Source organism: Nannospalax galili, unplaced genomic scaffold (genome assembly GCF_000622305.1).
Source record: "Nannospalax galili isolate Female #2095 unplaced genomic scaffold, S.galili_v1.0 scaffold40, whole genome shotgun sequence".
NCBI lineage: Eukaryota > Metazoa > Chordata > Mammalia > Rodentia > Spalacidae > Nannospalax > Nannospalax galili.
Window position 1 is genome coordinate 3234998 of NW_008347810.1, and position 11347 is coordinate 3246344.

An 11347-nucleotide genomic window follows, 5' to 3' on the forward strand; every position below is an offset into this window, starting at 1 on the left:
CACAGTATGGTTAAAGATTATATGCCAAGAACAAGTAGGTCTTATTTCAACGATACGAGGACAGTTCCATTTTTTTAAGTCTTTTGATAAAATTTATCATATTATTACATGCAAAAAAAGACACAATTTCAAACTGAAATGTTTTTAAAATACCCATTTACATTCCAATATTTTAATGAATATGTGTGTCACTCTGTGCCTCATATATAACAAAATACTTCCGATGAGGTAATTTACAAAAAACTGGAATTTATTTCCTCAAAAGTCTGGGGGACAGGAAATATAAGATCAAGGTGCCCACACTACGTGTGTGGAAAAAGGTGTTGTCTCTACTTCCTTGTTACTATGTCCTCCAGAGCAGACAGTGTGTCCTCTCATGGTCAAAGTCATGGAAGGAGAAAAGGAGATCTCTGTTCCTTCCGGTTGGTGCTGCTTAGCTTTGTTAACTTGACACAACCTAAAATCCAGGGACGCGTGTCTCAATAAGGGACCGTATGCATTGGGTTGGTCTTTGGGCATGTCTGTAGGGGGTTGTTAATTGATGGTTAAGTTAATTGACATGGAAAGACTCAGCCTCCCTGGGAATACCATTCTTGGGGCAGGGGTTTCTAAACTTCAAATGGGTGGAGAAACCGAGCTACATGCAAGGAAGCATGTACCTATTCATTTCTATTCTTCATTGTGGATGTGAGGCATCCAGCTGTAACCTCACTGGACTGTAACCTGGAATTGTGACAGAACAACCCCTTTTCCCCCTAAGGAATGCTTTTGTCAGGGTATTTTATCACAATAGAAATCAAGCTAGAACACAGTCTTTTTTTATTGAATTTTTGTGTATTAAAGAACACCTCAATCAATCTTAATCATCTTTATACCCCCTTCCCCACTGGCACCCTCCCATACAACTCCCAACTGGAATTCAAGCATTCTGTCATTCGTCTTAAGGCCTATTGTGTCAAGTCAGTGTTCCCAGATGTCCATCAGTGCAAGTTCATCTACTGAGGTCTAGTCAGCCTATCTAGTCTCTTGCTTAAGGAAAATCAGCTCTTCCTCACCCAGCAGTAATCAGTTGCCAATATTTCTTCAGCTAAGATTGGGGCCAACTTTATAGAAAGTAGGTAATCCCATTCCCCAAGTTCTACCTGTGGGATTTTTTTAAAACTCCTTAAAGCTCCATCTCTTAATATTGTTACATTGGAAATTAGCATTTTAATGTGAACGTTGGAGAGAGCAAAAACATTGAAACCATATCAAAATGAGTAATTAGAAATCTTCATGGTTGATAATAAACCTTGTAAACATTATGCAATGCAGGGAAACAATAGGCACAATCTCATAATCTTTGTAATCAAGGATAGCCCTGTCGCTCAGATTTCCCCTGTTGTGTTATCTGCAAACAAGTTAATGATGCACCTTGAAATCCCTAGAACATCAGTAGAAAATCTTTCACAAATACCTGTAGAATTGGTAATAACAATCATATGATTACAAGCCAATATCTCACAGAATCTATAGATCTCAATCTGAGTGCCCTTTGTCTGTCTGCTGTCTCCACTGGAGTAGGGAGTTATGAGTTGTCAGGATTTAGATTCAGCTTTCCTTGCTGGATGATGGTGCATGGTAGGGATCCTATGGTTTCTGAGGCAGGAGTCTCTCATCCTTTGTCTGAAATCTCATGCCTCTTGGCCAGCTTTAATTTACGTTTAGAAAAAGAAAAACTGAGAAATAAACAGTAAATAAGCAAAATCTGTAGGGAAAAATTCTGAATGTGCCCAAGAGATAGAAATGGAGTAAAGCAAATTGTCAGTCTGTTTCTGGAGAGATTTTTTAACTTATAAAGCTGGGCTTTCTCTAATAATCTAGGACTTTATCATGAAGTCAGACCACTAACCCCTACATTTCCAGTTTCCACTTACGTGCCTTTCCTGCGGCCTCTTTCAGAGTCAGCCAGGAATTCCGGGCAAGAATGTGATAGGAAATCCCTGACAGAGCCTGATGCTTAATTCTTGGAAGATCTCAGTGGGAGAAAATGTGTGCTTACTAGTGTGATTGTCCTGAATCTACCTGAGACTCAGAAATTCAGACTGATAAGAATGTGTGGTAGCGCCTCCCCTAGGCTGGAGGCAAGCAGAGAAGAAGATTTCAAAGGGTGAGAGAGACTCCTGCCTCAGAAACCATGGACTCCCTAGCGTGTACAGTTACCCAGTAACCAAAACTGAGCCTAAATCCTGACAATTCACACCTCCCCATTTGAGTGGTGTCAGCAGACAAAGGAACTCTAATTGAGCACATTCTCTGCAGTGAGAAATTATTTCCTGACTATCACAAAATCCTAGAAACCATGAAAGAAAATGTTTAATAAATGACCCAGAAAAAAAGCAAAATAATTCTTTAGGAGAAAAATCAGACTGTAAGGAATCTAGGACCATAGCTCAGTGGTGGGTCACTTGCTTGCCTGGCATACATGAAACCTGTGTTCAATCCACAAGAGAGAAAACTAAGCATATTAATGACACTAAAACTGTTAGAATGTGAAATATATGAATATGATAAGCTTATGTTTGAGACAAAGGACTATATTTTAAACTATCACTACATAATAATTCTAAAAACGAATAAGGATGTATAACCCAGTAGGAAAGTATTGGGCTATCACAGACAAAAAGCTAGAAATTCTTCTTCAACATGTGAAAAAATGTTCATTTTTGATGGTTGTAAGATAAATTTGTATGGAAACTATGTATTTCCTGCATTGTAAACCACAGATGTCAAACATTTGTTAAACATGCCGAGAGGAAGTATACTCCCTTCTTCCTGGCAGAAGGGTGCCATACTGGAATGGCTGGCTTGATCGGTGGGGAGCAAGATGTCTGGCTGCTGTGACCCATTGCCATGGTCACAGGAGGGGGCCCTACTGGCATGGGAACAATTCAAAGCAACCGTAGTACTTTCAGTGTCCCTGAGTTTCCTTAATGGGTTATGTTATGGCCACATCCTCCAGCAAATAGGCTTCTGTAACTCAGTCAGACACATCCATGGGAAAGTGTGCTTAAGGCTCCGAACAACTGACCGAACAATTCCAGAATGGGCCACTAACGAATCAGTATCTGCTTTGTTTCATGCAGCTTTGAAGTCTCCTTGCAAGCCTGTGTGCAGCTTCTACCCTAAAGAATGTAAATGATCAGCTCAAGGGCACATAGGAAAATACTCAGGTAAGGTATAACCCCAGGTTTTTTCATCAGTGTTCTATAAATCTGTGCTTCTCTGAGGCTCACACAGGGCTCAGTTCTGCAACACTGCCCTTAGATGCTAAGAGCAAGTCCAGGCCTTCCCAAAACTTCCAACTAGCAACAGATCAGGGTGCTTACTAACCCATTCTTAGTTCAAATACTTGTTAGAATTGCTCAGGGACTATTCAAGAAAATCATTTACTTGTTATTACTGGTTTATTATATATGTTAAGACTCAGAAACAGGCTGTGCTAGTCAGTTTTTTTGTCATCTTGACACAAACTAGAATCCCCTAAGAAAAGGGAGCCACAATTGAGGAATTTCCTCCATCGGACTGGGATATGGCCAGTCTGTGAGGCATTTTCTTGAATGATGATTGGTGTGGGAGGGCCCAGCGCACTGTGGGAGGTACATTCCTGGGCAGGTGGACCTGGACTGTATAAGAAAGGTAAATGAGCAGGCCAGAGAAGCAAACCAGCAAGCAGAATTCCTCTATGGTGTCGGCTCCAGGTCCTGCCTTGAGTTCCTGTCTTGGCTTCCCTCAGTGATGGACTGTAACGTGAGCAGAAAGAAATCCTTTCTTCTATAAGTTGCTTTTGGTCAGTATTTTATTACAGCAACAGAGAAACAAACTAGAACCCAGGGAGAGAAATAAGGCAAAGGGTGGGGCATAGGCCTTGAAGTCTTTTCCACCACCACACGCACTCATCAACTTACAAGTCCTCTGCTCCAAGTATTTATGGTATTTACTAATATTTATTAATATTTATCTTTATGCAGATATAATAAATTCCTGCTCATTGATAATTAACTCCATCTACAACCTCCCTGTTCTCACAGGAGGTGGATGGAGTCTGCTACTGTTTGGCTATGCTTTAAGTGTGTTGAATGCTTGGTCATTACTGTGGTAGTGTTGAGGTGGTACTCTTTAACAAGTGTAGTATGATGCAGCACTATTAGGTTCTGGACACAGCACCCTCAGAAGTGATTAGTGCTAATCTGGCAGAGTGCGTTACTTCTGGAAGAGCAGTTTGCTAGAAAGCAATCTCACCATGCACTTTGTCCTCTTTGCAAACCAGCATGTATTGATAGAGTGGGGCGGGGGCGTGGCTCATGAGGATGCCAGCAAATGTTCTTAGACCTTCTTTATAAAGTGTGCAGCCTCAGATGTTTCACCATGGCAACACAAAACAGACTAATACATTTACTATTCAAATGAGTTGGATCTTCTAGTAATCCACCTCCATCCTGATGCTGTCTAGGGAACCATCCATCAGTCATCTTGTTAGCATGCAAAACACACTCTTACCATTTCTGGGATTCCAAAGGACTTTCAAGCTGTCCACTAGAACTACGACAAGTAAACCAAATATACAATTTTTTGCACCATAGCCCCAATATAATCTTATATAGTACATTAAGACTGAGGCTCTAATTTTCAATGCATAAAAATCTCCATGTTATATGTGCATTCAATAGTGCTTCTTTAATCAATGTCTTGTGGTCCCTGATTTTCTCTCTAGTGATAGAGACCATATGGACTACACTCTATGGTGATAAAAATAAAGAAGAGAGGATTTGTTGATGCAAGGAAAATAAAATCTAACTACCTGAATAACAATGGCCTGTGAGCTGTGATTTTAGCATCTTTTCCTTTCTCAAATCACTGAGTCACCTACTATACTACCTATTTACAATGACCTACAATAAAACTGATAGAAAACATAAATTGAATAATTTACCACCTATTAATCTGTTTTCTACATATTGATGTATTTCTTTTGTATGTGTGGTGCTAGGGGTGGAGCTAAAGATGCATGCATGCTAGGCAAGCACTCCACGGCTGAGCCACACTCCAGCCCAATAGCTCAGAACTTTATGGTTCTTTGGTAATAAGGTATTGTTTATTATTTGAGCTTTCTCAGTGCTTGAGCAATTCAAATACTTATAGCACTAAATAAACTGAGTTCAGGGGACCATGCCTATTGTTCCCCAAAATGCTCTTAAATAGAAATGGAGACTTCAGGCTGTCCTCTGAAGCAAGAATGCTCTGACAGCTTACATCACAGGGTTGAATGCTTTGTGCTGGCACAAACATGAGATATTCAGATGAGGAACATTCCAATATTTACTGATTGAGCTCACTAAAACTTTTCTAAATCATAAAAGTTGCCCACCGATGACTGTCTGGAACATTTCAACTCTATCATGAAACAGAATGAGCCTGAAATTTACACAATGCTGGGCCAGCTGCTATGGAAAGTAATCAGCCTCCTGCTCTCAGATGACCTGGCCATCATCTTTATGACTGTGGCTGAATTGGTAAAACTTTTAAAAGAAAGAAAATAATTTAAATTTGGTTTAGTTCATTATTATTTGGGGGTTTTGCATGTAGAATAATCTTTGCTATATTTTAGTCTATTGGTTTGAATGCTCCATTATTGAAAGAAAGACCTAAGACTAACTGAATTAAAATAAGGTTGCTGAAAAAGAAGGCATTCCTGGAAGAATATAGAGGATTTTTTCTCCAAGTATATTGCATTCATAATCAACCAAAAAAGTGAAAAATCGTCTTGCTCATGCCATGATTATGTCTTTGTAAAAATAAAAATATATATGGGTGAAAAAGAATAATTCTAAAGTTTGTACACAGAGAATTCTAAATGAAATAATGTTGCTCACCTTAAGTCCCCCCCCCTCCCACATTTCTGAGTGCTGTGTGTATAGAAAACATTTTTATTTCCTTTCTATAAACTTACAGGTTGTTCTTAGGATGAGTTTGTTCTAGCTTCATTTTGTGATAGGAACTGTGCAATGAATAACACAGCCTTCCTGAGTATCTGGAAATAATTTTGTAGCTAAATGTCAGGAGAAACTGTTCATAATTACAAACCTCCTCTCCAGTGATAGTGAACAGGTTCATTATCATTGGTAGAACCCCGGGAATTGGGCATAGTGTTCATCAGGGCTCCCATTAATGTGCTTCTGTCATTACTGGGAGGCAGTGAGACCTTGTCATCCCCCCAGTTTGCCTGCCAGCCTATTTTCCCAGATGCCTCTTTAAAAAAGAGATTTCATTAATAATCCAACTGTCTGCCCCCAGCAAGCTGTGCATGGAAAACTTGGTGCCTGCAGAACTTGGTCTATGAAGCCCTCTAAAGTCTTTACTCACCATGTCAGCAGAAGCCAGCATCCCTAGCAGAAATCCTTGAGATGAGAATCATGATGACAGCTGAGCAAAGACTCCTGGAAAAGCAAACCTATCTGGGGAAAATCTAATTCTGCACCTAAAACCGCAGGTGCATATGGTTTCCTTCCTACCCACTCTGGGGGTATCACTCTGCTCTGGGTGCCAGGACTATAGGCTCCAGAGTTACTGAATATAAAACCACAGGCCACAGTCCAGATTTCCTTTTGTTATTTTTTATATGATTTGAAAATATTATTCAGCAAGTACTAAATGCACATTCCCTGTGGAAAGTATCACCTTTAAACATGCTGCCATATTTTCCCCATAAAGCAAAAGCAATAGAACCTTTGCCATCCTGTGCTCATATTGCACTCAACCTCCAGGGCAGCATGTCTGCTGTTCACCAGCAGGAGTTTCAATAACTATAAATGATGGCTGCTGTAACTGAAGGGGAACAACAGAATGTCACAAAGTGAGTGAAGGGCTACATGGCCCAGGGCTGCCCTCTCTGAACTTTGATTTTTCACCCAGGGTTTAATTTTATATGCCTTTTACCAATGCTCAGTGGCCAACATAAAATTACCTATGTATAAGTTCTTAATTTTAAGAAAACATAATAATGTATGCTTATGTCCATGAAAGGTGAGACAAATCCACATGGTATAAGCAATTGTATTAAATTTTAAATTATAGACATTTAAAAAGATATGAATTGTTAGCAACTTTTTGTTTGGAGAAATGGTTGCTATATTGTGGACTGAAAAAGATGAGGTAATTAGGATTTCATCTACATTATATAGACACGTATTCAAGAGATAGAGAATGCCTTCTGTGACCCACAAGGGGTCTTTAATATACTCTGTTTACAGGTTTTCTGTTGAACAGAACAGCCGTAGAATGAGAATTGTTTGGTGAAAGATTTAAGGTTGCCCGACCAAATAAACAGAAAAACTTGAAATTGAATATGTAGAAAATCAATCATTTGTGTCTTTCTGTAAAAGGTGGGCTCATTTATGAGTGATTAGTTTGACTGTGGTGGGCCTAACTTTGATCAATAGTGAATACAAAATTACTATATAGGTACCAATCCTACATTATAGTTCCAGGAGTTGGCCCATGGTGGACACTCAGTATTTGTTGAATACACAATCTAGCTGCTTTAAAGTAGAGAATCTTAAATTTCTCCTTCAGCACTAAAGACAGATAACACTGTTCCAGCTCCCCCTGCATAAGGGAAAGCTGCCTGCAGATGGGGAATCCCTTGGACAGGGGATGCGTCATCTGAAGAAGGCATATATGTTTCTGCTATGATTAACCTTATCATTCAAAGGCTAACATTATATTCCTTTCTAGTAACATTAATACTTTTCCTTTTAACCTTCAAATAAATTTTCTGCCCTCCTGCTCCCCTGCAATTACCCCTGTTACCCACTAGCTTTCTCTTTATGAGTGCTCTGTCTGTACGGAGTCTGCTTATGACTGTTGTTGAAATAGAATCCCAGCCTTCCAGTGTGTCTGAAACTGAGGAAAAGCACAAGCCTGTGGATTATCACAATCTACACTCAGACATTTAAAAAATACTTATGATTTATGTGTGTATGCTTATGCATATGTGCGCACTCATGTGCCTGCAGGGGCCAGAAGAGAGTGCTGGATCCTCTGGAGCTGAAGTGGTTGTAAGCCACCCCATGTGGATGCTGAAAACTGAACCCTGATACTCTGTAAGAGTAACAAGAGCTCTTACCTGAGCCGTCGCTCCAGCCCCTCCACTCACACTTTTATCTCCATTCATGTTGCAACTACCAGTGAGAATTATAAAATCCAGACAGCACTACTACATTACAGATGCTGATGAATCTTGGTGGGATAAAAATGAGCTTCTATCATTATTTTTTCATCAAAAATCCTCAGTTTTTCCTGTTTCTCCCTCTCATCAGGATATGAAAAAAGATCATCAATAAGGTGGTTGGCTTGGCGCTGGGTACAGTGGAACCAACAACCAAATGGTCCTTTGGGGTTTTCCTTTCTTGTCTGTGCAGAAAGAGAAAAGGTCCCTAAAGCGCCAGAGTAAGGATGGCTTTCAGGACCCGAAACAATCAAATTCCTTGCTCTTTGCTCCAGAGGCAGGGAGGAACGTCTAGGGCTCCCACAGCCTGGTTGCACCTCACTTCTGCATCTCACTCAGTACTGTACAGAGAGTTTTCCCATCTTCAGGCATGGGATCTTCCTCTCCTTTAATGTGAGGAAGATTAGGGCTGGGTCTTGTCAGGATTTCCAGCCCCAAAGAGAACAATGTGCTGTCTGCGTACATTGCTGAAGTGAAGGAAGGTGTTGCTCCTGCAGAGTATCAGGGCTCAGGGGAGCGCCGGGTGTTCATAGCCCCACTGGGTACGGGCACCCAGAGAGGAGGCATGCTGACAGCAGAGGTGGAGGAATATAGGGCAGGCAGAGCCAGCAGGTGACGACCCACCTTCAGGAGCTGAAAGACAAGCTGGTGAAGTCACAACTGCTGGTCATTTACAGCTGTGAGGCAGACGCCGATCTCATTCTGAGTTATGACGTTGGAGAAAGAACAAGTTGCTGCACCTGATGAGGACTTTTGCCGATCTGAATCTCTGCAGGAAGCAGGCAGTGGTCAAAAGCAGTCTCGAGCTGGAAGGACTCCTGTGAGCTTGGACCCGGAATTCTGGTATGTGTTGCCTTTGCCTTGCTTGCAGCCTTGACAAATGGCTACTAGATTGAGTCCTTCAGGAAAGCCCATGTAGAAACTGATACCTAACTGGTAGAGGTCTAACTGGTGAATCTGGCCTGACATGCCCATTTCGCAGGAGTGAAGTCACTCACTCTGGACTTTAGTAGTAGGAGGTAAAGGATTCAGAAAACATCACTTGTCAATCAGGCATGGCTCTGTGGTTATTTCCTCTTTGCATGACAAAGTAATAGCTTTCCCTATGGAGAAATGTTACTTTCAGTCCAGAGGCAAAGCTATTGACTCATGGGATCCTCAGTTCACAGAGATTCTTCTAAACTCCTGAGCCCAGTGTTCTGACACTGAGTTAAACCACAGCCCCATGTTGATGATGCGAGTATCAAGCTGAAAACAGACAGGTTTGTTCTGCTCAGTAGACAGAGCCCAGCCTCCTGGACAGGCCCAGGTGAGTTAAGGATACCCTTCCTTGGGTCATGAAGCAGGTTGCAATTTGTGAATCAGGATTGTTGCTGTGGTAAAACTCCAGGGCCGGAGGGTCATGCAGCCTTGAGGGTGCAAAGGCTCTCACTGTCATCAGTGATAGATGAAGATTGTTTGTCTCTGAACAAAGGAAGCCACGTGGCACAGAGTGTATGCCCTGACCACCATGTCATCTGTGCTCGCAACTGCCTTTGAGTCTAGTTATCTATTAGATGACTCGGTCATCAATGCTGACATGACTGAAAGCAATTTAGGATGATTTCAAAGTTTACCTCTGTTCTGCAATTCTGGAAAGCAGCAACAGACAGGAATGTCCCTGGGAGAAACACATTTTCACCTACAACCACCCTTTTCCATGCCCAGATAAGAGCTATGGGTACCCTGTTTGCCAACAGCAAGGCAGAACACAACCCCTCCAAATGTCCATCCTTTACCTCTTGAGTGGGCAGCTTCCCTGTTTGTCCTGCTCAAAGCTCTCAGACTTGATGTGCTCAGTCATTGGTCAGGCTCCTGCCACAGCCCCCTGAGTTTTGTTTTATCCTTGGGCACTGAACACAGATTCCCTCCTCAGGGGATGACTTAGCAAAGGTATTCCCTAATCAACTGTCCATTACGTGCCATGAGTCACTTGCCAGCACCAGTTACTTATAGCCTTGCTTACTTGTCATCGAGTTTGAGTTTTAAATAGTCTACTTCTTAGAGGAAATTTGAGGTTCATAGCAAAACTGAGTGGGAATTTCAAAACGCCTGTATGTTTTTTTCCTGAATATACCCAATGTCCTCAATACCTAAGCTGTACCAAAGTGGTGTATTGTTCAGACTGAAGAAACCACATTGAACTATCACTATCAATCACTTGTCAAGGTTTGGATATGGTTTGTCCCCAACTAGGTCCTCAGTATGGCAGTACTGAGGTGCTAGGTCTCAGAGCGAGATCATTTGGTCACTGATGACACTATCCTTGGAAGATATTAATGATGGTTTCCTAGGATAATTATTGCTTTCTTTAAGAAGTAACATGATTACATTGAATGACTGTGTATAGTTTGGAGAATTTGGAAAGGGGTGAGTGGCAAACTCACATTATAGGACGAGTTATGGTTGAAGCTTGGTAGTACAATTTTGTCAGTAAACAATGTTCAAAAATTATAGTAGACATAGACTTTTTAATTTGCACTCTAAGATATAATGACATATTTTTAGTTTGAGGATTATGTCAGTTTAGTTATTACCGTACTTTCTATTTCTTTTATTTTAAACTTCTCAGGCTTTTGTGCTTTGCCCCTTTACATGCTCCCCCACAACCTGTGGGAATCGCTGCTGTTTTTCCTCCATCAGTAGTTCTGCCTTTTCTAGAAAATGTTATCCTTGGAATCATGTATTATAAAACTCAGCTTACAGGAGGACCAGGAAGGTGCAAATGTTAACTCTGCTTTGTCTTCTTACTATTTTGTGCTTATTTTATTTGTTTTTTTCTTTTTTAAAACATTGATTCCTTTCTCTTTTTTGTCTATGTATTTTTTTGGTATTTTATTTATTTTTTTATGTGTATGAGTGTATTGCCTACATGTAGGTAAGTACACTGGTGTCGTGCAATGCCCGTGGAGGACAGAGGAGGCCATCAGATCCCCTGGAACTGGAGTTATGTATCTTTTATAGGCAGTTTTCATATTTATGTGTGACTTACACAAATTTTTTACAGATAGTAATCTACTTATTTGTTAACAAATTTAAAAA